General features: G+C 43.2%; 1 protein-coding gene across 1 annotated transcript in view; it reads left to right on the top strand.

The window, feature by feature from the left end:
- LOC138743782 (VPS10 domain-containing receptor SorCS1-like) overlaps positions 1-27,965 on the top strand; it is an 800,159-nt gene that overhangs the window by 218,960 nt on the left and 553,234 nt on the right. The window lies entirely within an intron of this gene.

Below are 27,965 nucleotides of genomic sequence, written 5' to 3'. Positions count from 1 at the left end.
CTGAAATAGCAGGTTGCCTTTCAGGCAGGAAAGATCAGAGCAGAATCACAGAGGAACTCTGGAGGTTAAATGCGACTTTTGTACAGAATACAAATGTGACATGTGGAAAAGGTGACTGCTTTGAGATGAATTTGGAAGAAGGATTTTTTTCTCCCCTTGGCAGCTGAAATGATACTGAAACAATGTCACCGCATCAAGTTTGAAAGATGAATTTGTTAATGTGTAGGTTCAGGAGTGCCGGTGTTAGGTGGTGCTGTAATTTCCCTGATATTCACATTTGAGATTTTGATGATCTGTGGAGAAATAGGGTTGAGGCCATTCAGCCCCTCAAGTCCATTCCACCACTCATAATTCTCTGCAACCACAACTATTGAGCTTGTTCAATAATCTCCTTATCTCTCTCTATTGTCATGAATTGGGTTGGCTCTGGCTTAGTTAGACCAAGGCTTTAACCTCCTAATGACGTCACCCACTACAGAGTGCATTCATTCCCAACTTAATTCTCGTCAAAATGGATGACTGATACAGAGAGTATAAAATTACCTGAAGTTGTAGAATTCTCCCCATCTTTTCTATGCCAAACAATTATTTTGCCTAGTTTCACTGACCTGCACCTGGTCCATTGCCCTCCATACAACTCCTATCCAGGTACCTATCCAAATTTTTTTTGAATTTAAAAATTGAGTCGGCAGGCAGCTCGTTTCACATTCCGACCACTCTCGATGTGATGTTCCCACTAATATTCCCTTTCAACGTTTCCCCTTTTCCCCCTTAACCCATATGCTCTAGTTCTTGTCTCACTTAACCTCAATGGGAGAAATCTGCTTGTGTCTACTCTGTCCAGACCCTTAATAATTTTGTATACTTCTAACAAATCTCACTTCATTTTAGGTGACTAAAACTGCACAAAATAGACCAAATTTAGCCTCACCAAATGTCTTCTATAACTTCACTATAACTCATCATCTCAAATCTTATTCTCTTTATAAAGGATCATGTGGAAAAAGCCTGTGATGTCAACGTTGAATTCTACAACCTCCAGTCACTGGATTTTTGTCTCTAACGGTTGATCATCTGTGTTATTGGATCAGCTTGTTTATTCTTGTACCTTTTATCTTTTTTTTCTGTCTGGGAATGGAGGATGTGCATGGCCTGACCTACCGGGCATGTCTTCCTGCTCTGTATTTTGCAGCTCTTAAAAGTCTTTTGCTTCTTTTCATTCATTGACCAGATATGTTTGTTTCAAACTTAACCCCGTGGTCAACCCAGTTTTACCTGATCAAAGACCCTCCCCGGACCTCATCCTCTTTGCCACTTAACAATCCCTATTCCACCTCCTGGTTCTGATGAAGAGTCTCTGACCTAAAATATTAGTTCTGTTTCTTTTCCCATAGATGAGGCCTGAACTGCTAGTACTTCCCACATTGTCTGTCATATTCATGAGTTCCTGCTAGATTGAGTTCACAATGAACACCAATTTCATTGAGTCAGAAGCCTCGATATCCTACCTGAATTATCAACTTCTCAAGTTACATTTTTAAAGAAATGCAGGAGAACTTGTGTGTTATTAAATAGTGTGATGTTTGAAGGCAGAGATGGAGACGTTTCCACTGTTCTGAATGCATCAGATTGTTTACCGTGTTATGCTGATTACAGAATGAGACAAGTTGCTTTGGATTTGAGTCATGAGAAAAGATGTATTTATGCACATTTTCATTTTTAAAAATTATATAGAGAGATAGGCATGCATAATTGTCTCTCCTCATCTGCATTTTTTTTTAAAGTTGGTTTATTTAAGGAAGCAGAAGGTTGGAGGAAAGAAATCAGTTTGAGGATGAAGATCCAATTTCTTCATCCACAATGAGCTGAAGCAAATTGTATATCAAAGCTCCCAGACCTTTTTTAGGACATGGGGCCCTTGCTGACCCTACAAAGCCCCAGATAATAATAATCAGAAAATGGGTTAAAAGTGGCATCCCCACCTAACTAATCTAAATCTTGAACCTGAGCATGCTTGGCCGACAAAGAGTTGATCTTAGATACTTACAACAAATTATGATGTGCCTTTCTGCGGGAAATGCACCAATTTTTTATTTCAACTTGGATACGGGGTTTTTAAGATTGAGTTTAGAAGATTGAGAGGGGATCTCATAGAGACATATAAAATTCTGGCAGGACTGGACAGGATGGATGCAGATGGGATGTTTCCAATGATGGGAAAATCCAGAACCCGGGGCCAGGGTTTGAGGATAATAGGCAAACCATTTAGGACCGAGATGAGGAGGAATTTCTATACCCAGAGGGTGGTGAATCTGTGGAATTCATTGCCACAGAGGGCAGTAGAGGCAGGTTCATTAAATCTATTGAAGAGGGCATTAGATCTATTTCTTCAGTATAAGGGTATTAAAGGTTACAGAGAGAAGGCAGGGACGGGGTACTGAACTTTAAGATCAGCCATGATCTCATTGAATGGCGGAGCAGGCTCGAAGGGTCGAATGACTTACTCCTGCTCCTATCTTCTATGTTTCTATGTTTTTTTACTAAGTGTAGTTCTTCCCACGACACATTTTCACAAAGCTTCAGGTATAAAGGAAAGGAGCCTGGATTCCAAGTTCAGACTTATTGTCAGAATACCGTACATACTGCACATGACCTCATGTACAACCCTGAGATTCTTTCTCCTGTGGGCGAGGCAGAATGACCACTTTTCTACTGCGGAAAAAAAACTACTCGAAGTTATGTAAACAAACTGTGAAATGCAGAGAGGGGCGGGAAAAGTCAATAAAATGCAAGAGTCAGAGGCCTTAAATGAGTCTCTAATTGTGTTTGTTGCTGAGTCTGATGGTGGAACATACATGATAACAGGATGCCTCGGCATGGCTTGAAAGTGACTTATGCTTCATTTTTGTGGACTTCTGGATTTTCCAGTGTATTAGACTCCACAAAGACAGGGGATGAACAAAGAAACAACAGTACAAACTCTTTACATACAGAATGAGGATCCCTGGCTGAGGTGTGCAGAGTTTAAACCAGCACAAATACTTAATTCTATATTAAAGTGTAGGCATAAGTGGTCTTCTGGTTCTAATTCAGCATAATTAAATCAGGGAAAGATAGGTTGAAGGATGGAGCTTAAAGAGATGGAGGGGAAAAAAAAATGTTCTTTTCAGTCTATATTTAAGGTCCTTCTGATGGTGTTGAGCTCGTCGAAAGAATCAAAGACTTGTTGATCCAAACCAAGGCTTTTATTAGCAAAAGACAGGAGCTCTTCACAGGTGGCCGACCAGTCTGGAATGACCCGACCTGGCTAGGGACATAACCCTTTAAGGCCCAGACAGTAGGCGTGGCTTAGCTCTCAGCCAATCGCTGTAAGTGCAGTCTAGATACTGTAACTATATACACTATATACATTGGTGATAGATCTGGACTATCACAGATGGTGACTGCGCTTTGAAGGTATAAAACACTGGACTTGTACAATATAATTTTCATTTACAGGCAGGTTGTTTGTCAGTGAGCAAAATTCATTGTGACATTGACTTTCACCTGAATCCACCAGCCAGGTGTCCATCTGGCACATTTACTGGTTGTCCAGTGAACATATTCCACAGTTTGATGTTCTTCCTGTACCCGATTCCCGAGTGTCTCTGCAAGACACTGCTGGTTTGTAGCCTGTGAAAGCACAAGGCAATTCCAGCATCAGCTTGCTTTTTTTCCCCACATCTTACAGTGCCTGAAGTTACTAAATTACTCACTCCATAATAGATTTCTGATTTTTCTCTGGTTGTCAGGGGCACGCACCTGGTGTATCTAATGGTAAATCTGTGTAGGATATAGCAGACTAAAGGCAATTTCGTGTAATATTACATTTCTGTTTTATTACATGACAATAGGCAGCATTTGTCCTGATGGCTTTAAAAAGGCGTATAATTGTATAAAATTGTACGAAAGAAGGGGTTGAGTCAGCACACAGGAGAGAGATTGAAAACTTGGCTGGACGGTGCACCAACAACAACCTTGCACTCAATGTCACCCAAAGTAAGGAGCTGGTTGTTGACTTCAGGAAGGGAAGAGGTGCACGATTTAGTGATGATTGGGGATCAGAGATGGGGATTCTTATGGTGTTGTGAAGAAAGCATGTCAGTGCCTCTACTTCCTCAGGAGTTTGTGGAGATTTGGTATGATATCAGGAAACCCTATCAAATTTCCATGAATGTGTGGTGGAAAGTGTGCTGTCTGGCTGCATCACGGCCTGGTTTATAGGGTCACCAATATCCCTGAGTGTAAAGCCCTGAGAAAGGTAGTGGAGACAGACCAGGGCATCACAAGCAAAGCCCTTTCCACCATTGAGAACAACTACTGGAAATGCGGACATCTGAGAACAGCAGCAGCAGCAATATCAAGGATCTACATCACTCGGCTCGTGCCCTGTTCTCACTGCCCCTATCAAGATAGGGGTACAGGTGCCACAAGATTCACACCAGCAGGTCCAGGAACAGCCGCTCCCCCTCCACCATCAGACTCAACAACAAACTCAATCAGGGACTCGTTTAAGGACTCTCACTTTTGCACTTAATTGGTTTTCTTTTCTCCCTCTGTATTGCACAGTTTGTTTACATTTCTTTATTTGTTCACATGTGTAATGTTCAATAATTTTTGCACTACTAATAAGTGGTGATTCTGCCTTGCCTGCTGGATAAAGAATCTCAGGGTTGTATGTGATGCCATATGTGTACTCTGACAAAACTGAAATCAATGGAAGCAGATACTTTGAGGAGAGCAGAGGGTCATAAATTGTTAGCAGGAAATGAGATGAAATGTTGGAGGAATGAAGGTACAGCCAGATCAGTCATGATCTCAGCGGGTTGAGGGGGGGTAGAGTGGCCTACTTCCTGGTTCTTTCAGTATAATGTTTACCCGTGTTCACACTACTTGGCAAGTGTTTGCAGTCAGGATAAAATGATAGCAAAGGTACTGCCTTTATCTGGTAGTTGTTCTACTCAGTAGAACTTGTGCACAGTTTGTGGTCACTTTCGAATCATTAGTCAACTCAAATCCAGGTTTACTGCAACATTTACCGACATGTAGTGATAGAGGTTGTTTTGTGAGCAATAAAATAGACCTCTTGTACGTCATGCAACAAGCAAGACCTAGGGCAAAAGTGTACAGTTACAGAGAGAGATCAGGTAGTAGGGAGCAAAAGCTAGAGGGTACATTTACCACTTTTGGAGGAGTCTGTTATTGACAGAAAAGAAACAGTTCTTGAATTTGGTGGTGATCTCGTGCTCCTGAATCACCTTCCTGAGGGGAGACCATATTTCTTTGACCTTCCAACAAACTGAGAGTTGAAATCACTGCATGTGCTCATGATTTTCAATCAAATACCTTGGTTTTGGTTGGCACCACATTGGGTGGAGAATTCCAGGAGTGATGAATGAATTGTTATGCGTTTCAAGTAGGATTGTGTAGGATCCCACCTGGAAATGTATCTTCTCCTCCTCTCTTTAAGATGCAGCTGAAGAACCCAATCATTGGAACTTCCCCATCCCAATGAAGTTCAAATTCAAGTCGATCGTCAGACGTTCTGATGTACATTGAAGTTCATTTTGCAGACAATTCCTCCAGTCAACCCATACAGCAGTAAAGGCACAGTTTGGAGTTCAGAGTTTCAGAGAGCGATTAGAACAGAGCAAAGGCAATGTTATTGATGAGTTAGATTTGTTCAGGAATCTGTTAACAACAGGGAGAAACGGTCTCGAATCTGATGGTGCATGATCTCATAATCATGTTGTTTGAGAGTTGTTTAATATCGATTATAGTTAAGACTCTCCGTGTGGAGCATCTTGGCATGTTTTTGCCATATTGCAAGTGTTGTATAAATGAAAATTGCTGCTGTTGTTGACAAGAGTTTCATAAATGTAGATTAATTTAAAATCATTCGCCTCCTGAAATAAATTGGCTTGCAGTGTGAACAGTACAGGTTTGGATATTTGGCAGCAGGGCCTCTCTCCTCCACTGTCCTCCACCACCTTTCAATGGCGATAGGTTATGGAGCTCGGGGACATCATAGAAAGGTAATTAACTGAGTGAAGGACCAGGCAGTTTTCTGAAACAATGATCCTCAGACAGGAATTCAAATCCCAGATGGCAGCTAGGGGATTTAAATTCAAGTAATTAAATCTGAAATTAGAAAAATTGCTTCAATTATGGTAACCTTGAAACCACCCGATTTTGTTGTCATCTGTTCATGCATGGAAATCTATCAGACTTACCCACTCTGGCTATTTGTAACTCCAGACCAATCAATATGGTTGCGTCCTTATCTTTCCTCAGTTCAGGTGTAATTGAAGAGGAAGAATAAATGAGCTTGCTTTAGTTGTTTAAGAACAGTGCCTCCATAAGGCAGCACGGTTAGCGTAGTGGTAGGCGCAATGCTGCTACCGCATCAGTGTTCGGGATCCGGGTTTGTATCCCCTGCTGCCTGTAAAGAGTTTGTATGTTCTCCCCGTGTCGGCGTGGGTTTTCCCTGGGGGCTGTGGTTTCCACCCACCGTTTAAAACGTAATGGAGGTTGTCGGTTAATTGGGTGTATTTGGGCGGCATGGGCTGCAGGGCCAAAAGGGTCTGTTACTGAGCTACATGTCTAAATTTAAAAATTATTCACTGATCTCCAGTGCTTACAATATCGGTATTTGGTGAACATTTTTGAAAAAACACACGCAAGGAGGTATTCAGGCATTCTGTGGTCTTCCTATCACATCTCCTCTGAATTGCAGATGAATGTCACAATGTTCCCGAGCTCATAAAGTAAAAGCTAATGTTAACGAGATAAAGTAAATTGAACATAAAACAAAAAGTCAGAGACCGAGCATAATTCTTGTGCTATAGGGTCAAGGGTGTTCTTTCCTCTGTAAAGGCTTTATTTAATATTCTAACTGTTTGATTAGGTCTCCCTGATGGCCTCTCCTGAGGCAGTACTAAAGGAACATCATAAAACATGTAAACAGGCCTTTCAAATCCGCTCTTTATATTGTGATAATCCTCCATGATTACAGGGAGATGGGAGCAGAAGATAAGTGACCAGCGAGGACCTGAGTGCCCTCCAGCAACTATTTTAATCGGGTCATCGAGAGATCTGGGCCAAGCACAGGGAAATAGGATGAATTCCAGTAGGTTGGTTAGTGGGCGGGCATGGATGAGTTGGGCTGAATGGCCTCTTTCCTTGCTGTACAATTCAGACTCTTAAGTATTGCATTATCTGATTGTGTCCTTTGTCAGTAAAAACAGCGAACTGCTTGTTAGACTGTCATCTCCGATGATGGAAAGAATTCCTGAGGAGCTTTCCGTCATGTTCTGTCCATTTTTTTGTCATCCAAATTAAATTGTTTTTAAAGTAAAAGCAGATGCTTTTCCTCATTGTCATGTTGCTGCTTGAGGAGTTTCATGGGTGTGAACTGGCTGCTCCATTTTCTGCATCGTAAACTGTGATTCATTGGTTATAAAACTAATAAGGCCTGGTACAGTTCAAGTTCATCCGATTATACAAATACAACCCATGAAACAGCATTAACTCATCCTTTGTGTAAAAACATGCAAGTGAGTATCCAGACACACAATACGTATGCAGTACGGATATGTAGATATAAAAATAAATATTTATTGTTAAATAAATAAGTGTCTCGAAGGGTTTGGATGAGGAGTTGATTCTGCATTCTCCCTGACGGTGGGAAGAGGTTGTTTCTCAGCCTGGTGGTGCTGGCTCGATAGTCCTGTAACCCCCCCAATGGGAGTAGCTGAAAGATGCTGTGTGCAGGGTGGAGGGGGTCCTCAATGATTTTGCAAGCCCTTTTCAGTCATCGATCCTAGTAGATCACATCAATGGACTCCAGTGATCCTCTCGGCTGCTCTTACGGACCTGTACATTGACCTCTGATACAATGCTCTACAGCAATTGTACCACCCAGAGATACAACCAGCCAGGATGCTCTTGACAGAACTTCCGTACATAGTTGACAGGGTGGTGGCCAATAGCCTTGCCCACCTCAGTCACTTTATAGTCACTTCCAGTATAGATCACTTCTTAAGTGGACTCTGAGGAACTTGATGCACTCTACTCTCTCCAATACTGAGCTAATACGGAGTAGTGGAGGGTGGTTATTCCTGGTCCTCCTGAAGTCCACAATCCTCTCCACCTTGTCCATATTGAGACTCAGGTAGTTATTCTCGCACCATATCACAAGATTTTCCATCTCTCCTTTGTAGTGTAACTCATCACTGTTGCTGATGAGGCCATCTACTGTCGTGTTATTTGCAAACTTGATGACTCTTTTGGAGCTAGAGCTAGTGATGCTTTCATGGTATGGTCAAAATAGAAATTTTCTTTCCTTGCGTTTGGTGCCATGCTGATGAGGCCAGTTTAAAGGTACAGTTTAAGTGAAGGGAGATTTTCAATATCAGCCCCTCAGCTTGAAATAACCATATCCCTTGCAAGTTTTATTTTAAAATTAGTTTATTTATCAGATTATGGGGTTTTCCTTTGGACAAACTAATAGGTTATATCAAGCATTCATTTAAAGAGCACAGTTTGTAGAATTACAATGAAAAGAAAGGATTAATTGGTACCAAGTAAGGTTAGCATGGCAGCACTGTTGTGGGGCTCATTCAGGAGCCTGATGGCTTCAAGGAAGAAAATGTTTATTAAGCTTGTTGGTGCTTGTTTTCACACTCTTGAGCCTTCTCCCCAATGGGAGGTGGGAGAAGAGAGTGCATCTGGGCTGTGATGGGACCTTAAGTATGCTGGCTGGCTTTGCCAGGCAGCAAAGACGTAGGTGGTGTCCATGGAACGGAGGGAAGTTGGTGTTATGTTCTGAGCTGCCTTTCATCACCTTCTGTAGCTTTCTCCGATTTTGAGCAGAGCAGCTTCCATATTGGCAAGTGTGCTTTCATTTCGTGGACTATCAGAAGTTTATAGGGACATGGGAGATGTGCTGAATCTCCTTTATTCTCTAAGAAAGTGGATATGATGGTGCATTTCCTTGACCATTGCATTACCATTGCAGGTAATGGGAGAAATTTATTCCTAAGTACTTGAAGCTTTCCACTTCCCCCTCAATGATGTTGACATGGGGGTAGTCTGTCCCATCTCCCGCCCTCCTCTCCTTCATCTTGTTGACTTTGAGAGTGAGTTTGGTATCTTTGCAAGTTGAGAGATTGTTACATTAGTAATTGCAAGCAGGTTTGTCGCTATTAATACTACTTGCTTCAGCCACACTCAGAAGGTGCTGATTGATAACTGATGCACTGCCTACCTCATGTTGTTGCTGATTCCACACGTTGTCTTGGTAGCCCCGCCATAGCTGAGAGCAGCCCAGGACCATGATAGTTTCCCATTACCTGAGTCCTCGCTGCCTCACCAACTCAAAAATTGGCACAAAGTTTGTTAATGCAGTTCTTGAGAGGCTGAAAGCACGATCAGCTTCAAAGCAAAATATTACTGGCCATGCAGGTAACAATCAATAGTTCAAGGAGCTCATGAATACTGGCTGATTGAGTGGTTGGCCACCCAATAGGTTTCAGTTCTGATTTATTGCAGGGCATTCGAGGACTTTCACCCATGGACTTGGATTGCATTTCATGATTACTATGAAAACCAAGGTTTATACATTTTATTTTGCACCAGAAGCAGTTATATTTGAGAATGTGTGCTTACTTTGAGCTGGTCTTGAGTGCATGTTTCTATTTAAACTGAGGGTGCACAGGAAGACTGACATGTGTCAGTTTCTCTTGCTTGGCAGGAAGCAGCTCCATGCTGGCTCCCAGGAGTTAAATCCCAGTCATCCCATTTTCTCCCTCCTATCCCCTCTTATTCTCTGTGCTCCTGCCATTGATTCTCTCTCCCTCCCTCATCAGGTCCCCTTTTGATTCTTTTGTCACTTGTGTACATTGGGGTGATTTGATAGTCACCCAAGTAATCTCCTAACTTTGGGACGTCGGAGAAAACCAGAGCACCCGGGTGGGAAATGGGCTCACGGTGGGAACATCCACACAGCATCCCAGTGGCAGGAACTGTGAATTAGCAGCATTAACTGCTGCATTACATTTGTAGGCAACCAATTCAACTGAGTGATAATTGTTGGCCAGGCTACTAGTGATTTAAGCCCCTTGACCTGTTTCTTTGGTGAACCATGAGGTAAGTCTTTTACTACCTCCTGACAATGCAGATTCAGTTTAACCTCTGATTCTGCTGCATTTTACTGAACTGTCAACTACATTGGGAATCGTATTGATAATGCACTGGTTAAATTATGGAAAGGCCTGGACCGATGATTTCCTTCTGAAATGGCTGAGCAAGTCACCCAGTTGAGGGAATCAGTTGGTTTTACCAGCTCAATCTCACCTTAAAATGCCAAGTCAGCCATTCAGCTCATTGAGCCTGCCCTACCATTCCATCATGAGCTGATCCATTCTCCCACTCAGCCCAACTCCCCTGCCTTTTCCCCATAACCTTTGGAACTCTGGCTATTCAGATGCCTTGCAATCTCTACCTTCAATGCACCCAATGACCTGGCCTCCACAGCTGCCCATTGTAACAAGTCCAGAGGTTCACTACTCTCTGGCTAAAGAAATTACATTGCATCTCTGTTTTAAATGGCACCTTTCAATCCTGAATTGTTCCCTCTTGTCCTCGACTCCCCTACAATGGAAAATAGTTTTGCCCTGTCTACTCTGCCCAGGTCTGCCAATGTAATTGGCCATCTGAGTGGCACTCTGAGTAGTTAGAGCTGCTGTTCGACAGTGCAAGCCATCCAGGTTCAGTCAGAGCTGACCACATGGAGATTTCATCTTTTCCGGGTGCTCTGGTTTCCTCGTGCATCCTAAAAGCATGCCTCTTGGTTAGTTAATTAGCATCTGTGAACTGTCCTCGTGTACAGATATAGGGAGAATGGATCGGAAGGTGAGGAGGCTTCAGTTTCAAAGAAAATTAGTGGGGAAATGAAATGGTCTTTGTGAGCTAGTATGAAACAGATGGGTCAAATAGCCTCCTGTGCCAAAATGGGGTGGGGGGGGGGGGAATGGAAACCGACAGAAGTCACGCAGGGCAACGCTCTAGCGATCTATTTTTTCAAAATAGATATGAATTTCAGGTACACAGGAATGAATAATAGTTTTTGGGGTAAGCATTATTTTCAAGGCATTTGAAAATTGTCTTAAGGCGAGTCTGGTTGAAATGTCTGCAGCTGAAATAGTTGCAATACCTGTGACTCATTACAATGCATTGACCACCATATGCTATTGGTGGAAGGGTTATTTATAATCTCATTAATTACGATGAGAACCGTTTTTGACATGATTTGTAAAAATGCACTTTGAAATTTTAGTGGTGGTGTTTTATTTATGAAGTGCTTTATCTAAAGCTTTGCGTCTGAAAAGGTAAGTGTGGGATGGATTATGTTGAGTTTTGAATTGAGCAAAAATGAGAGATCCGCTGTATTAGATTTGCTCCCTTTCTCAAAAATTGAGATTGCTTTCTCAAGTAGTTTGGTTTTATTTAGTTTCATTTCAGCTTTCTGAATTCAGCACATGTATACAAAACTAGACACAATTGCTGTCTTCTGAGCTTCTAAATCCACCATAATGTAGACATAGAACATTACTGTACAATGCAGACCCTACAGTCCATAATGTTGTGGCGAGCTATGGAAACCTACTCCACAATGTAAATCTTCCCTATCTCAAATCTCTTTTTCTTGTAACCATGTACCTGTCTTCGAGTCTTATAAATGTCTTTATTGCGCTAGCCTCCACCACCAGCCCTGATCATGCATTTTATGCACCTAACATCTTCCCAGTAGCTGAATCCTCCTCACCAGTCATAGCTTGGTTGAAGCATCCATTGGTCTATCCAAACGTTATCCGTTCAAGTCCCACTTCCAGAGGCTTGAGTTGCAGGTATCTGGACCTCCCAATGGCTGACCACATCTACTTCACGTGCCATTTTCGCACTGATATGTGTGTCCATGGCTTTATGTTCTATCAGGGTTGAGACTATGTATTAATTGGAGGAACAACACCTTGTATTCATCTTGACAGCCTCCAACCAGAGAGCATCAATATCGATTTCCAATCCGAGTAACACCTTTTGTTAGTCTGGACTCATCCCCCGCCATTCTTCAGTCTTTATTCTAATGCCTTCCTGTTCTGTGAGGAAGAACTCAGGCCTGAAATGCTGGTAGTATATCTTTACATCCTATGGTTGCTGCAAGACCAGCTGAGTTCCTCCAGCATTTCTGTGTGCTCAGTACATGTGACAACAAACTTAGATTTCCGTTGAATTGTGATGTTGTCATGAGGTTCATTCTTTTTTCTCTTTTGCATTTAAAAGATCTTTAAGCATACTCTGATGGCAGTTATTCCAAGGGCCCTGCCCAATATTCATTCATCAATTGCTCAGCAGGTAGCTCCAGTGACATGGGTTTGATTTTGATCTCCAGTGCTGTCCATGTGGAGTTTATAGTGTTCCTCATGAGATTTCCTCCCCCAGATACTTTGATGTCCTTCCCCTCCCCAAAGACATGCTGGTCATTTAAGGAAGACACCCCTCGTGTGCGAGGTTTCTGGGAAAATTGAACTGCAGATAATAGAGGTGTGAGGAAGAACAGGGCCCAGGGAAATAAGTGGGAGAATAGAATTATTGGGCCTCCTGTGAGGGCCAACGTGGATTCAGTGTGTTCTAAGGAAATATAATATGAAATGCAGATATGTTATACAAAGGTTCAGATTAAAACCTGGTCATTGCCGTGTGCAAGTTTACAAATCAGTAGCAGTCTCCTACACAGAAAGGGTGTTTACACCTCAAAGACTCTTCAGTGCTGTAAAAGCTTTTGAGTTGTCCTGATGTTAAGAAAGTGATGACAGAACCAACCACCTTTTACAGTCCCCAGAAAAAAAAAACTGCCGTTGTTGTCCATACTTGGGATGGAAATCAATGAGAAGGAAGGTGTTGCTGAAGCAAGGTTAATGAGTTGTCCTAGCATTGACTCCTGAAGACTCCTTCCCCCCCCCTCCTCAAAAACCAAAAGTTGGATTAGAGTCCAACTTGGGTTATACCACACAGATATCTGCCCGTTGGCCCACTGCAACCAGACTGTCCAAGCTTCCTGAACTGATAGTGAGAAGCTGTCTGTATTCTCTGGAAGACATTTTAATTTATACAGTACGAAAACAGGCTCTTTTGTCCCATGAGCCCATCCCACGAAATTTACACCCAAGTGACCTACAACCCCCAGTTAGTTTTGAATGATGGGAGGAAACCCACACAGACACATGGAGAACATACAAACTTCTTACAGAGAGTGTGGGATTTGAACCCTGGTTCCGATTGCTTGCACTATGTGTTGTGCGAACCGCTAGGTTAACTGTGCTGCCCATCCGTGACATTTCCTTGGTAACGTTGTTGAAATATGTCAGATTCTAAAATCCGAATGGTCAAGGATCACAGGGACCTCTGTGTCCAAGAACACGACACACCATGTGAGTGGTAGGGGAGAGTGTCCTCTGTGTTCAATGATGCACATGTACATAATGGCGTGGTGAGGTGTTAATCAAGTGGATGGGAGTGTCTATTTTTCCCATTTATGGAAGCATTTGTCATGAAGGCTTAACCTTAAAGCCAGATGATTCAAAGTGTTTGGGGGGTGGGAGTCTTCAGGGGGAAAAAAAAATCAACATATAAATGTAATTCTCCCACAAATTGTACTGGATGATTACTTTAAAGAAAATCTGATAGATTTGATATTTTAACAAGGCCAGGGTACTCTGGGATATGGAGTCAATCTGGCTGAATGGTAGAAAAGGCTGGAGGGGCTGAATGACTCAACTCACCCTTGCATTTAATTTTATTTTAAATGTAGATGTAGCATGGTAACAGGCCTTTCTGGCCCATGAGCCTGTGCACACCAATTAGCCTACAAGCCCTTTACATTTTTTGGAGGGTGGGAGGAAACCCACGCAGACGCAGAATGTACAAACTCCTTACTGACAGTGCCAGATTTGAACCCGGGTTGTGGGCGGTGAAACACTGTTGCAATAACTACTATACTAACTGTACTGGCCCAAGCACCATCTTCTGGTATTTCTGTCTGGTGGAATTGAAATGTGATTGTTAAATCCATTTCCATAAGAATAAAAAGAGCTGCCAGATTTTGGTTCATAAGCAATGAATATATTTGAGCAATGAGAATGTTCAACCCCTGCCTGGAAGCAATAAAATGAGCATGTCCAGCCTCAGCAGTAATTCTTTGGATAAAGGGGAGGCATCCCTGGTGTTAAAACTATATTCTCTTAACACTTCAGCTGCCAAAGTGTGTTACTAATTGAACTGCTGAACACTCCAGCGAAGGGCACCTTTGGGGAGGGGGAGGAAATCTCATGAGGAACACTATAAACTCCACATGGACAGCACTGGAGATCAGAATCAAACCCACGTCACTGGAGCTACCTGCTGAGCAATTGATGAATGAATATCGGGCAGGGCCCTTGGAATAACTGCCATCAGAGTATGCTTAAAGATCTTTTAAATGCAAAAGAGAAAAAAAAAACGAACCTCATGACAACATCACAATTCAACTGAAATCTAAGTTTGTTGTCACATGTACTGAGCACACAGAAATGCTTTTATTGATTGGAATAATACTAGTTTTTTAAAAAATTATTGAATGGTGCAAACCCCAATTTTAGGTGTTGATCGGGTTTAGATAGGACCAATACAGTTGAATTGATGAGACTACTTTCAGCCTGACTTGTTCTAATCCAGTGCTGTCTGTAAGGAGTTTGCACGTCCTTCCTGTGTCTGCGTGGGTTTCCTCCAGGCACTCCGGTTTTCTCCCACCCTCCAAAAATGTACAGGGAGTTTTTAGGTTAATTGGGTGTATTTGGGTGGCATGGGCTTGTGATTAATCTTATTGCCATTGATTCTTGTTTCTGATTTGGTACTGTGCTCAATGTTGATTTGCATCCTGGTTTTGGCACTTCATTGGGTGAACTTTTTGAGATTATAGCAAAGGATCCGTAAAATATTATGGCACAAAAACAGCCCCTATGGCCCTTCTACTCTGTGCCAAATTATTATTCCACCAAGTTCCACTGACATGCATCAAGTCCATGGCCCTGTCCAAATTTGGCTCTAAACTTGCCAAACTCAAACAAAAAAACCCAACTATTTCTCATTTGTACCAAATTCTGGCATCAGATCTTATGACATCAAACTTGTACCTTGAGGCAGTTTTCTGGCTCGGATCATGTCCTTGGGTAGAAGCAATAAGATGTGAAACTCCCTGAGGTCAGAAGCAGCAGAATCTTTTTCGCATCTCCCAGTTGGCTGTGGGGCTGTAATTGTTTGCTCTTGAGGGATTTGTTATGCTCTTGATATTGTGCCAGGGAAATCCCTCTGGAGAAAACACTTACAGCCCCACTGGGAGGTGGGAAAAAGATTCTGCTTGTACCAGGAGGTTTCAGTTAAATATGGAATGCCTGGCTTAGATTTGGAAATTACAGCATGCTTGGATTGGATTCCCATTGACGTGCTGATTCCAGGGGAAAGCTTTGCGATCATTCCTCGCCTTTGTTTTCAACGAGTAGTCTTTAGAGCTAATCCCCTTCAGTGCCATTGCAGTCTGAGGGAACAGCAGAGGGCACTTCAATTGGATTGGTAAATGGGCATGTATCATCTGGATTCCATCTCTGGTGTGCACCAACTGAAAGATGCTTGTGTATTCATTCTCCCTTGGCTCTTCCAAGAATTCTACAATGTTCTATTGCCATAGTTGGGTAAATTCTGGAGCCCTCGGTTTGGGTTTAACTCCATTCATGGGAACCAACAGACTGACATTTGGAGTTGGCTACTTCAGCTCCATCCCCCTATTCAATAGCACAAAAGTCCTTCTAGTGTAGAAGTGAACTCCTGTTTTGGGAGGAATCTGATCAGCCATTTGTCTCTTGTGGAGATGATCTAGAACCTGGCTTCTCAACCCAAACCTGCTGGGATTGGAATCTATTTGTCTAATTCAGGTTGGGTACATCTTCCTAGTTGCCCAGTCCAGGTTGACCATCCTCCATCTAGTCCTCACCCACCTAGAAATTGAAGACTTGTATGTTCAAATGCTGTTTGTTGCCTTCAGTTTGGCATTCAACATAATTATACCACAGTAGCTGATAAAGAGGTTGATCCCACTGGGTTGAAACACCTCCCTCTGCAATTGGATTCTTGACTCCCTGTTGGGGAGACCTCAAGCAGTCCAGATCGGTAACAGCACCTCCAAGACCATCACACTGAGCACAGGGACCCCACAGGGATGTGTGCTTAGCCCACTTCTGTTCATTCTGCTGACCCATGATTGAGCAGCAAAATACTGCTTGAATCATTGGTGATATGACCATGGTGGGCTTTGTTAGTACAGAGATGAGATGCAGCCGCTAATGGACTGGTTCAGAGCCAACAACCTGCATCTGAACGTTAGTAAAACAAAAGAGGTGGTTGTTGACTCCCCACCGACCATTGATAGGTCTACCATTGAGGTCGTCAAGAGTATCAAGTTCCTCTGTGCACCTGGCAGAAAATCTCACCTGGTCCCTTAACACCAGCTCCATAGCCAAGAAAGCCCAGCATAGCCTTTACTTCCAATGAAGGCTGAGGGAAGTTCATCTCCCAACCTCCATCCTCATTACATTGTACAGAGGCTGTATTGAGAGCATTCTGAGCAATTGTGTGACCGCCTGGTTTGGAAGCTGTTGCACTTCAGACTCTAAGACCTTGCAGAGGATAGTGAAGTAGTGGAAAAGATAATTGGGGGCTCTCTTCCTTCCATGACCAATACCTACAACAGAAGATGCATGCAGAAAGCAATAAACATTGCCCTCATGTAAACATTTCTTCCTTCTGCCATCAGGTGGAGGTGCTGTAGCACTTGGTCCCTTACGTCCAGTTTTTTTCCCACCAAGCCACCTGGCTCCTGAATTTCCAGAACATGTGGATAGTGTACCATCAACCTTTATTGTATACGTCTTAATATTATATCTTCTATTTTAACTTGTATTTATGTAAATCTGCTCCATGGTCCTGGAGAAACGCTCTCATCTCTACTGTGCAATGTGTGATACGAACGACAAATAAAGGCGACTTGAATGAGCCCATTCCTTATCCGATTCAGAGTACTTTGTTCTCGTGTAATTGCTTACTAGCCTATTTTTTTGATTGATGTTTGGTCTCTCAGCATGGTTATGGAGATGATTGATTCATGTGGGATATGGGAAAAGTTGTGTTTGTACTGGGGTCAGGATGGGGTTAGCTGGGTCTTAATGAAATACCTATGTAGACCCCAGGAAAGGTCACTCTGCACAAGGCAGTGGAGCGTTGTGAACAGATGAAACTAAAGCTCGTGCCTTCTGGAATTTGGCAGATCACCTTCTTGAATGCTGGTGATAAACAGTGCAGAGAAACTGAAGTTTAATAATCTACAATAAAAATCATCTTACTGGCAAGAACGAGGCGATACTTCCTCCTCTGAAGGACGGCTTGCTTTATAGGCTTGTTATCGACTGTTTCAAGGGAAATCCCTGTATGATTTAGAAATGGAATCCAGGGCACAAATGAATTATATTATTTAGTAAGATCAGATTTATTTAGTTTAACTGAACGTGATGTTGTACCCAATGGTAATATGATCACATTTTAATATTTATCGTTGGATTAGGTGGTTGTATCTACACCTGCTTCCGTTTATACTTAGCAGTGCAAACTGCTTTTGTCCTATTAAACACAACTCCATCTGTAATCCTTCAAATATTGAATGCAACCGTGAAAAGTAATTCTGCTTTCCTGATTAATGTGCTCTCCTTATATTGAAAGTAATACATCACGGTAACAGGCCATTTTGGCCCACGAGTCTGTGCTGCCCAATTTACATCCAATTAACCTACACCCCCGGTATGTTTTGAATGGTGGGAGGAAACTGAAGCCCCCCCAGAAAATCCACTCAGACACAGGGAGGATGTGCAAACTCCTTACAAACAGCGCAGGATTTGAATCCTGATTGCTGGCACTGTAAAGATGTTGTGCTAACCGCTACGCCAACCATGCAGCTCCTTAATCTAGAACATAAAACTCTGCTGTTCCTCGGAACCTAATTTGTCAAGGATGGAATTATTGAGAGAACCATGGAATGGTTTAGATCCATTCAATGTTCCCTCTCTTCCGCTGTCAGCAGTTGCTTGCACTGGAAGATTGTGAGTTAAAGTACCAGAAAATTGTGTGCATCAGAGATGACACCCCCCCCCCCCCCCAACCTGGGTTGCATTTGAAGACATGCAAGAATGTTGCAGATGCCCCTTTTATTTTGGGGGTGTCTGGCTTGTGCCTCTCACGCAAATAAAAAAAGGTAAAAGTTCCATTATTATTTCGAACGTAACATACAGAAATTTTAACTTTGTCTACCGCAAGGAAGATAGAGTGCCGCCACCTTGTCCAATGCCCCTCTCAGAAATAAGGCCCCAGCGAGGAACAAACTCGCAAACTTTGGTTTACAAGAGCAGTGCTCTAATCACTGAGCTATCAGAGCTTCAGATATAATTCCTGGTGTCCTGGCTAAGACCAATCCCTCAGTTAACTCAGCTAAAACAGATGATCACATTCACATTTGCGGGAGCTTGCTGTGTCTTTCAATTAACTGCTGTGTTTCTGTATTAACCCACTGACTACATCATTGGTTGGGTATCACTTTGAGTATTTCATCTTTCTGTCTCCTGTGTCCTTAAATATCTCAATGATATTAACATCAACCATACCTAGTCTAATTGAGCTTGTCATTCGCACGACACTTCAAATAATGGTGTCGCTCCTAAATTACCTGAAAGGAATGTGAATTGCGCCACACAAATACAAGTCTTTTTCTTACCATGGATGCCGCTAAACTCCCGTGGTGGTGGTCTCTATGTCGGAATGACTTGGCACAGACTGAGAGATTGCTTTGTTGAACACCTCGGCTCTGCCACCACAATAGCGTGGATCTCCCAGTGGTGACCCATTTCAACTCCCCGCCCCATTCCCTTGCTGACGTGTCTGTCACGGTCTCGTGCACTGCCAGACTGAGACCACCTGAAAATTGGAGGAACACCACCTCCCATTCCGACTGGGCACCTTCTAACTGATGGCATTCATGTAACTTCTCCAGTTTCAGTTTGAACCCTGCAGCGCGTCGAATGACTCAAAGACTTGTAGAGTCAAACCAGGGCTTTTATTACCAAAAGACTGGAGTGTAGTACATTGAGGTCGACCAGTCCAGACTGACCTGGGTCTGGTTAGGTGCAGCCCTTTATAACCTGGCCAGTAGGTGTGGCTACAACTCTCAGCCAATCATTAGTACTATATACAAATATATACAGAGGTGATAGGATCCCATACTATCACAAACTCCACCCATCATTTTTCCCCCTAGCTCGCTCTCTCTGTCTCCCCTCTTCACAGAGCCAAAATCAATTATCACCTTTCCTCTCTCCTAACCTCTTGTATCCAATTAACACCTTTTTACTGTTAGTGTGTATTCCTCCCCCTCCCAATTTCCCCCCTTTTCCCCAGCCTTCTTCAAAGACGCCCGTCTCTTTTAAATTTAATTTTAGACATACAGCACAGTGACAGGCCCCTTCAAGACCTCGAGCCCATGCTGCCCAATTGACCTACATTCCCCGGTACGTTTTGAAGGGTGGGAGAAAACCCTATGCAGACACAGGGAGAACGTACAAATCCTTGCAGACAGTGCCGGATTTGAACCCATGTCGCAGGCACTGTAACAGCGTTGTGCTAATTGCTACATTAGCTGCGACGCCGGTACATTTTTATTTGTATCTTGAAGAGGGGCTCAGGCTTGAAACGTCAGTAATATTGCTTTACCTCCTATGAACGCTGCAAGACTAGCTGAGTTCCTCCAGCATCTGAGTTTTTGCTCACCATGGATTCTGCCTCACCTACTGAGTACCCCTGCCCCTCCCCAGCTTCTAATTGTTTGCTTGAAATTCCAGCATCTGCTGTTCTGCTTTTTTTGTGGTTCCCTGTTAGCTTCCACATTAATTACAAGTGACATTTAATGTTGCTGGTCTCTTGTGAAGTGAGCCTCCATCATGGTGTCTGAATGGGTGCAAGGCTTTCTTTCATATGAAGAACAAGTGAACACAACTGTAAGTTGCAGTAATAGTTTTATTTGATGTCCTTTTTTGCAAGCCTGTCGTTTCTGTGATAACCCACAGGTTGAAAGGAAGAAGAGGATACGTCTCCCATGCCCTAAACCGTTGCTCTGTTCTCCGGCTTTACAAAGAAAGCAAGCTCTTTGTTCCTTTACCAATCAGAAGAATCCTACATTAGATGAGGCTTATTGCTCTAAGAATAATAGAATATAGTCTTCTCCGGCATCAGGGATAACAAGTGCATTGGAGAATGGATGTGGGTATGCAGATGAAATTTCAAAATTTGCAGTCAACACTAAACAACGCATGGTAAATAGTGAGGAGAATTGTAATGGACAGCAAGAGGACTCGGAAAATCTTGCGAAATGAACAAACGTGTTACTGGAATTGGAGGGCTTAAGTTAAAGATGAGGACCTGGATGAACTCTACTTTTAATCTTATTTAAAATCGCTCTTGGATAAAGTCGATGCTTTATCAGGGTAGACGTTTCTAGCACAAGAGGGCATAGAGCTAAGGGAAGAAGGACGTGAGGAACAACATTTTCACTGAAGGAGCAGTCTGTATCTGGAACAGCTACTAGAAGAAGCTATAGAAACAATTTTGACATTAGAAAGATATTTGGATGCATGATGGGGAGGGAAGGGGTTCAGAATATGGGTCCACTGCAGTAAATTGTCACTAGCCCAGAATGCCAACTTGGTCGGCGAGGACCTGTCGGGCTGAAGGGCCTGTTCCATGCTGTATGGCTCGAAGACCATAAAGACCCATATTGTAATCAATCTATTGAATTAACCTGCGTCTATGCTGCTCTCTCTCCCACTTGTTGGTGAGCTGTACAGTACTCTCACCAGTGTACATATAGCATTTATAAATTTAGACATCCAGCATGGTAACAGGCCATTTTGGCCTATGAGTGAGTGCTGCTCAACTTGCACCCAATTTAACCTACAACCCCAGAACGTTTCAAATAGTGGGAGGAAACCGGAGCCCCCAGGGAAAACCCATGCAGACACAGGGAGAAAGACGAATGGGGTTATAGCTCAGTGGTAGAGCATTTGACTGCAGACACAGGGAGAGAGTACAAACTTGTAACAGACAGCGCTGGAATCAAACCCAGATGCTGCCTCTGTAATAGCTACGTGCTATTGGCTATGCTAAAACCTTGCCACTGAGTTAATGTGGACTTTCATAAGAATTGGATATGCTCGAAAGCAAGTAATTTGTAGGGATATGGAGAAAGAGTAAGCTGTGGGACTGTTGTCTGACGGGGTCCTTGAGGCTATGTTAGAGAGCTGCCGGGCACATTAATTCTCCATCTCATAAAATTGATTGAGAAACACCAAACAGACATTTGCTGCATCTTAGTTATTCACTGTTAGTCCTTGAGGCATTCATCCTTCTACCAAGCCTTTTTGAAATGAGAATTTGCTTTATTAAGCTCTGAAGACTTGTGTTATATGGGTCATCCTTCTTAACTACATGCAGAAGTTATGTCTGCTGGTGGGAGGGCGTGATGTTAATGTGGCTACAGCTAACCCAGGATGACATTCCGATGGAAAATTTGTGATAGGTGGCATTGTAGTTTGACGTAGCGGTTTACTGCCTTGAATAATGAAGGCAAATTCTTCGTTCCATTCTGGCTTAAATGAATTTTTATCTTTCTTATAAATCAATCATGTAATTGGAATCCAGAAAAATTAAGGTAAGGCTAATAATTTTAAAATTTTATTTACAGTATGTCAGAACCCATTTCTGGCACTTTAAACCTGTGCCGCCCAATTCCACCCACAATAACCCACAAGCCTGTACGTTTTGGAGGGTGGGAGGTCACCCATGCAGATAGTGGGAGAATGTACAAACTCCTTCTGGACAGCACCAGTTGCTGGTACTGTAATAGCTTCGTGCTAGCTGTGGTACATCCAGAAGAGCTGTCCTGCAGGGAGTCCTACAGAAATGCATCATGTGCTGGCTGTGCTACTACTAAGTGTTTCATGGCCTCCTGAGGTTAGAGGGGATTGTGGGCTGTATTTCAGTGCCCTTTCCTCCAAAGCATAATGTAAAACACAGGTTGTCTTCCTGATGAAAGAGCAGAGAGAAAAGCAAAAGATGGGACTTGGTGAGTCTTACAGTTGGGCTAACACTGTCCAACCTCTATCAAATCTGCTAATCTAAATCTTTTCCATGAACCCATCTGATGGTAGTGCAGACTATGGACAAGCTAGTCATCCAACCACATGACTAAATTCTGCAGTAATTCATTCTGGAGATGGGAAAGAGCAGTGAGTGCCTCATCATCCGATTACGTGACTTGAAGGTTGACAGGCTACCAGATGTCTACTGGATGCAGTGGCAGCATGTTTCTCTCCTGAGGCGGCTGTTGATGAGAGCAATAGCTATTGTGCAGTGGCTAATAAATGGATCTCTACATAATCTTGGGCACCATAAAACACTGGTTGTCACAAAGGATATATGTTTAATGATTTTATATAGAAAGGCACAAATGTAGTAACAATGTCAAGTCTAACAGTGGAGATACATTTAGTATAGAACTTTTAAAATAATCGAAAGAAGCCTAGTTAATTCTTTATCAAGCCCCTTTCTTATTAATCACCATCTGTAACTTCTTGGACAGGACTATTGATGGAATATGTTAATTCCATTGCTGATGTAGCAAGATTTAAAAGAATGTAAATAGATTACATTCCACTTCCATACTGGCTTCACATCTGTCATTCTGAGTTGATCGCGACATCTTTCTCCCAATAAACCAAGTCCCTTAGGTACACAAGAGTAATTATACTTAACACTTCTCTTTTTGCTCAATATTTACAAGTGCTCCCCTACCTTCAATGATCCGACTTGAGATTTTTCAAAGTTGTGTTAAAGTAAGATTATCGCAATCATAGAGGAATTATCAACATTTATTGGAATAATCAACAAAGGTGAAATTCTTTGTAGCTTCCTTGGTCAATCACTTTTAGTTCAATTGGAAAGCTTGCAAGTGCCGTTGGAAGAGTGCGGGGAAGCGGGATCAATGTGGAGACTGATACAGAGCTGTCGGGAGAGAATAGGGCAGTGGGATCAGTGTTTGGAATGATAAAGGCCTGTGGGGAGAGAATGGAGCAGTGTGGGGACTGATACAGCGTTGTCGGGGAGAGCAGGACAGTGAGATCAGTGCGGGGACTGATACTATGTTGTCAGTGTTGTACAAGGTACGATTTGCATGATTTTTTTCCAACTTATAATGGGTTTGCTGGAATGAAAATTGAGGAGCACCTGTACTGCAATCCAATAATCAATTTGCTTATGTAAACTAGTGTTTAAATTTGGTGAATGCAGTACCAGGATGATTATAAATGATAATTAAAACTCAATGAATTGAATATTTGTCTGAATATTCATGTGCCTGCCTGTTTGGTGGAGACATTTTGTCGTGCAAAGGAGTCTCTGTTAGCACTCATTGGTCGATGTCACATTTCAGTTGATTGCTTGATGGGGCAAACTTCATCATGAACAATGATCTTCTTTGCAATGTGGAAGTTTTGTATTACAATTAATGGCAGAAGAAACTGCAGATGTTGGAGTCTTGAGCAAACAGTGAGAAGCTGGAGGGGCTGAGCAGGTCAGGCATGGAGAGAAAAGGACAGTCAACATTTCAGGTTAGGACACTTTCTTTTGATAAGCATAAAAAGGAGGGGGGAAGGACCAGGGAGGGGTCAAGAGGTCATTGGATATTTGACAAATGAAGGGTGAGGGTGGTGGAGTGGAAAAACAGGTCAGGCTTGTGGGGGTGAATGTACAATGGAATTGGCGAAGAGAATGAGGACAGATGGGAGCAGTGGAACTATATCAAGGTGACGTTATCTGAAATTGGAGAATTCAAGAGTGTGTTCAGATTGGTCAAAGCATTCAGTATAGCAGCATGGACATCATATATGAGATATTAGTGAGACCACATTCTGTACACTTCTGGTTTCCCAGCCACAGGAAATCTATCAATACTGGGGAAATGTGACTCCTTTGTCTGCTCTAAAGTCTCCATCCAACCTTCCTCCACATCCCCCAAACACATCACTGTGATGTACTGCATCAGCAGTAGGACTGTACAACAGGCTTTATTTGGCTAAAAGTCTCTGCTACAGTAGCGGCTGTGATGGTGGCTCCCAAGTGACTGGCTCGGGAGAGGCTGGCCAGGACTGTATCCCAGTCGGGTGATTGACAGCTGGCTGGGTGGAGTTGGTCCCTAGGGGTCTATTCAGGTCGGGTGATTGATAGCCGGCCAGGTGTAGTCTGTCCTCCGGTGGTCTTCCTGCAGGTACAGAGATCACCCCCTGCAGTAGGCTAGTGGTGTATCACCACAGTCACACTATAAATATTGTAGGTCCAAGACTTGTTGCTACACCTCCTTCCACATCTCTGTTAGCAACGTAAACCTTCTCAGCGAAGCAGAGTTTCACATTCATCTCCTTTGTCCTAATCTACAGCTTTTAGTGCTCTTGATGCTTTACAACAGTCAGACCAAACATAGAATGCCTATGCTTTGTAGTCATGCGCTAGCTGGAACTCTAGGCTGCCAGATGCTTTCAGACCCTTTCCAATTCCTATGTAGACCTGTCTGTCCTTGCTCTCATCTATTGCTGGTGTGGTGATATGTCATTACACCACTAGGTCACCAGGGGTCATCCCAGTGACCTTTTATATCAAACAGTCCAGAGCTACAGTCTAACCTTCTGGGTTCGTCTTGCAGAGAGACAAGACCTCTTAGTGTACATATTAGTTTATTAAAACTGTCTTATACTCGCACTGCTGGTGTGGTTATTGTCAGTACAGCTAGTAAGGATCTTCAACTTGAAACATTGGCACTGTTTCTCTTCCCACAGATACGCCCCGGCATGTTATGTACTTTCATCATATTCTGCTTTTAGACCAGATAACAGTTCACTCTTCAAGATTATTGCTCATCAGGGCGAGCTGTTTGTGCAACATATTTCCAAACAGTTTTCATCTCTCCTAGTTCCGAAAAAACCCTGTGGGCATTTCCAGACGTTTGATTTGATATCATAAAGCATATATATTTAATTATCTTTCTCAGAAAGGGTGCAATGTCATGTACAACACTGGAGAAGCATTTGGTACAGATCAGCCATTAGCAAACAATGAGGAACTCACCAGGTCAAACCTCATCAATAGAGGGAAATGGTCAATATTTTGGGTTGGACTTTTTCCGAGACTATTAATTTATTGAACTATCTTTCTCTTTAGAAACCAATTCTGGCTGCCCAGTTTTACCCAAATTAACCAACAACCCAATGCATTTTGGCTGGTGGGAGGAAACCCACACAGACGTGGGGAGAACATACAAACTTCTTGCAGACAGTGCCAGATTCGGACCTTGGTCGCTGGCTCTGATGTAGTGTGGTGCTTACTGTGCCACTCAGCGCGATGGAGTAAATAGGAGCAATGCCCTTTAAACCTTGGAACTGAGCTGGTTAGAGGGTGGAGGCAAGAGTCTCTGTTCAAGCCTGATACACTGTGTCTTTCAACAGCGGTGTAGGTTACCATACAGAGTGCAGTGAATTTTCCTGCAGATCCATTCTTGGGGCAGCCTTCCTCCTCCCATCTGTCCAAGATGGCAGATGATACCTCTTCTTGTTGACCAGATGCTACACCGCCATGAACAAAATGCTATAGAATTCTGCAGCAGAGCCGTCCATCAAAAAAGTCAAGCTTCACGAGCTTTTTTTTAAAGCAAATGATCCCAAGGACCTGCGAATAGGTTTTCCTGCAACATGCACTCCTGCAGGGAAATGTTCCTTGAAATTCAGTTTTCATTAGAATCACAGAACTTCAGCCCATTGTATCTTTGCTGAACAATTCAATTTAGATTTGGGGCTTTATCCACATCCTACTATGAATCGTATTTTTTTTCCTCAACATGGTTATCCAACTGCACGAAAACCAACAAGGTCGGGTCAGATACACCAATGAGCTCTCTGAACCCTTCTCCATTAACAATGGCGTGAAGCAAGGCTGCGTTCTCGCACCAACCCTCTTTTCAATCTTCTTCAGCATGATGCTGAAACAAGCCATGAAAGACCTCAACAATGAAGATGCTGCTTACATCCGGTACCGCACGGATGGCAGTCTCTTCAATCTGGGGCGCCTGCAAGCTCACACCAAGACACAAGAGCAACTTGTCCGTGAACTACTCTTTGCAGACGATGCCGCTTTAGTTGCCCATTCAGCCAGCTCTTCTGCGCTTGACATCCTGTTTTGCGGAAACTGCCAAAATGTTTGGCCTGGAAGTCAGCCTGAAGAAAACTGAGGTCCTCCATCAGCCAGCTCCCCACCATGACTAACAGCCCCCCCACATCTCCATCGGGTACACAAAACTCAAAACGGTTAACCAGTTTACCTATCTCGGCTGCACCATTTCATCGGATGCAAGGATCAACAACGAGATAGACAACAGACTCGTCAAGGCAAGTAGTGCCTTTGGAAGACTACACAAAAGAGTCTGGAAAAACAACCAACTGAAAAACCTCACAAAGATTAGCGTATACAGTGCCTTTGTCATACCCACACTCCTGTTCGGCTCCGAATCATGGGTCCTCTATCGGCATCACCTATGGCTCCTAGAATGCTTCCACCAGTGTTGTCTCCGCTCCATCCTCAACATTCATTGGAGCGACTTCATCTCCAACATCGAAGTACTTGAGATGGCAGAGGCCGACAGCCTCAAATCCACACTGCTGAAGATCAAACTGCGCTGGATAGGTCACGTCTCCAGATTGGAGGACCATCGCCTTCCCAAGATTGTGTTATATGGCGAACTCTCCACTGGCCACCGAGACAGAGGTGCACTAAAGAAGAGGTACAAGGACTGCCTAAAGAAAGCTCTTGGTGCCTGCCACATTGACCATCGCCAGTGGGCTGATATCGCCTCAAACCGTGCATCTTTGCGCCTCACAGTTCGGCGGGCAGCAACCTCCTTTGAAGAAGACCACAGAGCCCACCTCACTGTCAAAAGACAAAGGAGGAAAAACCCAAAACCCAACCCCAACCAACCAATTTTCCCTTGCAACCGCTGCAACCGTGTCTGCCTGTCCCGCATCGGACTTGTCAGCCACCAACGAGCCTGCAGCTGACGTGGACTTTACCCCTCCATAAATCTTCGTCCGTGAAGCCAAGCCAAAGAACTATGAATCGTAGCGGTTCCACAACAACAGAAATTGGACCGCCGTCATCAAGAAGGTCATGCAAATGTAAAAACCTGCAGATACTGCAAGTTTGCAATGAACACGGAAAGTGATGAAAATACTCAGCTAATCAGGCAGCTTCTAAATGCTGGCTGGAATGGTGGGACAGGATGCAAGGGGGTTCTGATTTCATTCTCCTCTCTCGGGTGTCCTTACCACCACTCCATCTTCTCCACAATGTGAAGCGTGTTTGATTTCCACATTTTTCCCAACTCTGATGACATGTTTAAGACCCAAAACTGTAATGGTTGCTTCTCTCTCCATGGATATGCTGAGTTACCTGCCCTTTTCTGTTTTGGATGAGAAGTCACCAACTCTCATGTTCTGGAAAAAATTGTGCCTGTGACTTCTCTATCCCCATTCTTCCTGCTCCTCACCCCTTGACATTCCCGCTCCTATCAGAGAGAGAATTTTTTTAGCCCTTTAACCTCTTCCCCCGATCACTTCTCAGTTTCTTTGTCTTTACCCTCCCATGGT

The sequence above is a fragment of the Narcine bancroftii genome, chromosome 10, assembly GCF_036971445.1.
Source record: "Narcine bancroftii isolate sNarBan1 chromosome 10, sNarBan1.hap1, whole genome shotgun sequence".
NCBI classification, from domain to species: domain Eukaryota; kingdom Metazoa; phylum Chordata; class Chondrichthyes; order Torpediniformes; family Narcinidae; genus Narcine; species Narcine bancroftii.
The sequence above is the reverse complement of the archived record's forward strand: the minus strand, read 5'-3'. Positions and strand labels throughout refer to the sequence as shown.